The sequence below is a fragment of the Solanum tuberosum genome, unplaced genomic scaffold (genome assembly GCF_000226075.1).
Source record: "Solanum tuberosum cultivar DM 1-3 516 R44 unplaced genomic scaffold, SolTub_3.0 scf00492, whole genome shotgun sequence".
NCBI lineage: Eukaryota > Viridiplantae > Streptophyta > Magnoliopsida > Solanales > Solanaceae > Solanum > Solanum tuberosum.
The window spans coordinates 7629-13649 of NW_006239410.1; the positions used below are offsets into that span (position 1 = coordinate 7629).

General features: G+C 35.6%; 1 pseudogene; it reads left to right on the forward strand.

The window, feature by feature from the left end:
- The first annotated feature begins 3386 nt into the window (after nt 1-3386).
- Nucleotides 3387-4389, forward strand: LOC102589417 (high mobility group B protein 6-like; annotated as a pseudogene).
- The last annotated feature ends 1632 nt before the right edge of the window (nt 4390-6021 follow it).

Genomic DNA, 6021 nt, shown 5'->3' on the forward strand with positions numbered 1-6021 from the left:
GGGATGGAAGATCACAATTGCATATAGACATCTATATTTTGCATAAACCTTGGGACTTGTGCATGATCTATATGTTGTATAATTACATGAAGTTTTGAGGTCTAATTTGATCATGTCACCATGGGTTGTAATATAAGTATGACTATATGTTTTGGTTCTGTTGGGGTGTATAAGCCCAAGTCTTGTAATATATTAAATTTACCACCAACTTTGAATGATGGTGTGAAGCATGAACCACCTAGTTGAATACTCGGAAGTTAGAAATTATTTTATTATTATTATTATTATTATTATTTTACTAATGTGAGGACAATATATAATGATGCAAAAAAAATCTCGTGGGCTTATATGATTTCGATAGGGTCGTTACACACTTGGTATTCTCCCTATCAAGTACTGAGGACTGCCACTTACCTCAAAGAAGTGGACAAATATGGATTGCCAACAACTAGTGGATAAAATTATAATAAGAATACAAGCTACTTCTACTAAGCATTTGTTATAAACATGAAGATTACAAATAGTTATGGCAGTGCTTTTTTCCATTCATAATTATTGAGGAGCAGTTTTTATCTTACCTGAAAGTGTTTTAAAGGAGATTGATAGGAAGTGTAGGGAGTTCTTATGGAATGCTACTGTGGAGGAGACTAGAAAGGGATTTATCACATGGCTGGCATGTCAAAGGAGGCTACTCACTCGTGAGGGATTGCTAAAAATAAGCATTTTAGTGGAGGATCGGAATTGTTGTTTGTGTGATAAGAGGGTACTGGAGAAACAACACTTGTTTATGGATTGCAGGTGGATTAATGGTGTGAAAATCATGATGTGTACACGGCTAGGTGTTCAATTACCATGCAGAGGAGTTTACAAAACAATTAAATGGATCAAAAGGAGAAGGTGGAAGCAGTTTCAAAAGGAAGTTATCGCAGCAGCCTGGGGTGCATTGGTCTACTACACCTGGATAGCTAGGCACAAGAGAGTTTTTAATCACCAGAATGTAAATGTTTAATTTGTTACTGCACAAATACAAAAGGAACTGAGAGAAAGAATAAATATGTTTCAGGGGTCAAGAAAAGCACATAAATGTAATAGTTTTATACAACTAATTTGTAACTAGTTTTTCTGGAGATCTAGTGGTTTTAAGACACCCTTCCTAGAAGTTGGTTGAGGAACTCTAGATGCTCATTAGGCTGTACTCTTTTGCTTGTTATGGTAATATTTCACATGTGTTACCAAATAACAACAACATATATACCTAGTTGGGCATATTACAGAAAACACCCAACATCCACTTCAGAACATATTTTTCTTTTTGAAGAATACAAAACAATGCAAGAATCATATAACGACAGTGTGTAAAACATCCTCTACCAATCACAAAATGAGCATCCAAATCACAACTCCCATGGTGCAAACTATGGCATATTAACATGGAAATACTCATGATTCTAGACTAAAAATACAACATACTAGTAACTGTTGATTTATAGTCACTATAGGAAGAAAAAATCTGCAGCAAACTTGTAGTAGACAACCTACTAGGAGATAACAAATCTTATGCACGCCTCATTAAGATTAAGTTCATTTCGGACATTAACAAGCACACCATATACCAACAGAAAACTAAACAGCTTACCTCAAAAGCAATCTAATTTCCTTCAAGTAATGTCCAAAACATCAACAAAGCTGTGAGAATACAAGAACACTTAATTAGACAAGCGTTGGATGCATATACTACGAAGAACTGAAGCTTGTAACAATGAGTGTTGCCTTACAATTTATTTTTTCTTCTTCAGAAAATGCAATCACTATTAACCATAAATATGTGCATTATCAAGTGAAACCTTTAACATAGGATTAAAAAGATTAAAGAAGTCATCTACTGTATGGCAATCTGTCAAGTCGATTAGGACTTTGGATAGGATGATAGGTTATCCATATAGCAGTACTTATAAACAAATAAGCATCCAACATTAAAAGACTTCAAAACCAATATTAAGAAACTCAATACTTGGGAATTGTATACCATTTAACCAACAGTACAATAGTGATAATATTCACAAAAGCCAGCACAGACAAACATACAAAATTAGAGCTTAAAAAAGACTTCTAACGTTTTTTGCCTTCTTTTTTCTTCCGATTCAGCAGTAATAAAAACTAGTCATACTTAATACACACATATATAGTAGATCTCAAAGAAATACATGCACAGAAGCAATTCATTTATGCATACGAGCTGCAATGCATCACTGGTATAACATGATGAAGACCTTAGCCATGAGGTCATTGAAACTCAGATCAATGTTTTGGACAGCAACAATTTTTAATAGGACAACAACTTCAATTGCTACCTAAAAGGGCCATAACAAGAACACTGACTATATATGTACCTGAACCAGAATACTAACCATACATTTCTAAAGTGAGATGCTGATTATACCTTCCTACAGCCATGTTATTACCACTCAGTATAGCACAGAAGCACTATGATATTTAAACCAATTTGCATTGATCTCGACTAATTCTTTGCACGCCGACTAAATAGGCTTCATCGAGCCGATTATAAATAAGTTGCATCCATTTTTACTAGGAGCCATAACCTTAAAAGGTACATAAAAATGAAGAGTTAATTACAATTGATGGACAGAATACATTCTACTCTTTTTTCCAACTTGTTAAAGGTAAGTATTACCATGATCAAGACGGCCAATAAAAAAGACTTATCTTTGGAAATATATCTTTTTATTCATAGACAAGGCATAAATCAGAATGCTCTTAACAAATGTGATTATAAAGAAGCTTTTGCATATCAAGTTCCTGTCAATGGAAGGAAATATAATGTTATTGTTTACTCTGAAAAGCTAAAGCGTGTGTTAAATTGGAGGAAAGTTAATATGATTAAGCCTCCAATAGGTGTTTTTAAGGCATACACAAATGGCAGCTTCAATACTAATAAATAAAAAGGATGGCATTAGAGATATTATAAAAAGTGTGAATGGGGATTTCATTATGACTTTCTCAATATCGACTTAATGCACTAGCAATAATGATCTTCTGCATGGAATCAGATTTGGGAAAAAAGAACCAAGACCCTCATCAATTCCCATACTTGGCACAAACTTATTCCTTTCAAGTGTTCTTTTCATCTTTGGAGAAATTTAAGAGGAAAACTTGCTACTAATGAGAAGCTCATCAGCTTTGTCAAGAAACCTTTAGACTGTTACTGCTGCTATAACCTGGCAGGGACACTATAGAGCATATTTTCTTGGCTGACAGGGACACAATTCATGGGCTCTTAGTTCTTCAAACAAGCAACCAGTCGCGGGGTAATCAGAACCACTGGAATGGTTGTTATTAAGGTATACAACACGATATGACGTTTATGGTTATGCCTAGGCAATTTATTGGGTGCTAAGTGGAAAACAATAAGTGCAGAAGAGAAAAATCTTATGAGGAAAAATACCAAGCTGAGAAAGAAGTATACTTGAAAATCGTTGGAATGGAGAAATGCAAACATGAAGCGATGAGACTCTTGGATGACGAGCAGAAACAAAAGACAGCTATGGAGTTACTTGAACAATACATTCAATTTCAACAAGGATCAATAGTGAATGAAAACAAGAAGAAAAAGAAAGAAAAGGACCCCTTGAAACCAAAACAACCTTTATCAGCATTTTTCATGTTTACAAACGACCGTCGAGCTGCTCTACTCTCTGAGAACAACAACAATGTGAAGGAGGCGACGAAGATTACTGGTGAAGAGTGGAAGAACATGATAGAGCAACAAAACGCACCATATGAAGAGATGGCAATGACGAAAAAAGGGAAATATTTGCAAGAAATGAAAGTTTATAAGAAGAACAATAAAGACGAAGAAGCTGCTGATCACACGAAGGAAGGGGAGCAATCGATGAAACTCAAGAATCAAGAAGCACTTCAATTGCTCAAAAAGAAAGAAAAGATAGAAAAATTGATCAAGAAAATCGCCAAAAGAAGAAATAGAAAGAAGACAATGTGGATCCTAACAAACCAAAGAATCCTGCTTCATCATTCTTCCGTTTCAGTAGAGAGGGAAAAAAAACTAGTCGAAAAGCATCCTGGAATTAACGATTCTACCATTAATGTTCTCATTTCACTAAAATGGAAGGAATTGAGTGAAGAAGAAAACCAAGTCTGGAATAACGCAACAGTTGAAGCAATGGAATCCTACAAAAATGAAATGGAAGAACACAACAAAACTGCAGCTAAAAAGCAGAACAACAACAATTAGAAGCAATAAGAAATAGGTGCTTCTTAGAACAAATTCAACTGGTTATGTTGAACATACAAAATGCCTGCTAGTTAGAGTTGAAAACTTGAAATAGTCATTTGATGTCCATTTCATTTTTTCCTGTTAGTTTATTTCATTTGACTTCTAATGGATGACTTTGGATTTAGTCATATTGGCTGAGTTAATTGTTCAAAAAAATTATTACTTGTAACCAAGAAGATGAGTAATCTAATTACAAGTCATGTATATGTCTGCATTTCTCGTGTAAATGGCTCGCAAAATCTCTAGACCAATATTTTTTGTACTGACTGTACATATGGAATCATTAACCTATTTAATGTTAAAAAAGAGGATGAAGGAGCAACTTGAATACACAAGAAAAAAACACCATCAATATAACTTATGGATTTAACACAATAACTCGATTGGAAGATGAACCCACCTGAAATTTTGTCTCAAAAAAGCTGTGATGGAATCTGTTTCGAGCAGAGCAGCAACAAATCGATGAAGAAGAAGAAACCCGCTGCGATGGAATTTGTTACGAGCAGAGCAACAACAAATCGATGAAGAAGAAGAAAACTTTTGTCGATTTAATGGAAGAGTGATGTTGAGATTAGGGCATACATTAACAACACATCAAAGAAGACACCTCTATCGATCTAAGGGTAGAGCATTGTTGAGATTAGGGCAGAGAATCGTTGAGATTAGGTAGAGCACATTGAGTTTCAATGGTGAGTTGAAGAATTTCAATGGAGAGGTTTTTTTTTCTATGGTGAGCTGAAGAGATTATAAGAGATTAAGTCTTGTTCCTTTTACTTTTAGTACTATTTTTTCCGTGCACTACATTTTTTATTAAAAAAAAAATTCATCTGGTGGAAAAATATCCCGCTCAAGCCTCAATGCTTCTAATTACATTTTGGGACTAGTTAGTATGTTTTTTAGGGACCTGATTTAATATCTTCCCTATAAAATATATCAATAATGACTGAAATATAATCTCGTCCTAATAGATATACTTTTAGAGACAAGAATATAGACTCGTCCTTAAATGTTGGTCTTAATTAAGGCATTTTCTTGTAGTGAATGAGGGGGAAAGAGAGCCATGTGATTGCTTGGGCTTGAAATGCTTGCTTCTATACAAGTGTCGTTTAGAGTCGTAGTGCGTCGCTTGAGGACAAAACAACGAACTTAAGTTGAGGGTGTTGATATACCGTGAGTTTACGGTATTTCTAATACATTTCACTTACAAGTTGTGTGTGTCTAGGGCCTTTTTATATTGGTTTTTATGTGTTTTTATCATGTTTTGCAGGAAAGATGTTCAGGCATGGAAGTATAGAGACAGCTGAAAGAAATGCAGAAAAAGTGCATTCACGGAGGTGATCTACGGACTGTAGGTCCATTTACGGTCCGTAGGTCCATTTACGGTCCGTAGGTGATGACCGTAGATCAACACGCAAGGTATAGAGGACAAATCAGGGAAATCTGACCAAGTGTGGAACCACGACGCCCATTGACGGTCCGTAGACTGATCTACGGACCGTACTGTTGATCCGTAGAGTGAGACTGCGAGGGTTCCAGTACCTGATTATTGAAGATTCTAAGTGTGGAGCTACGGAGGGGATACGGTCCGTACTGCTAGTCCGTCGTTTGCTTCAGAGAAGCTTATTTTTGGAAGCTGAAATATTTTCTAAGTCCTGACTGACGGAAGGGACTTACGGACCGTAGATCCATCGACGGGCCGTAAGTCAGTC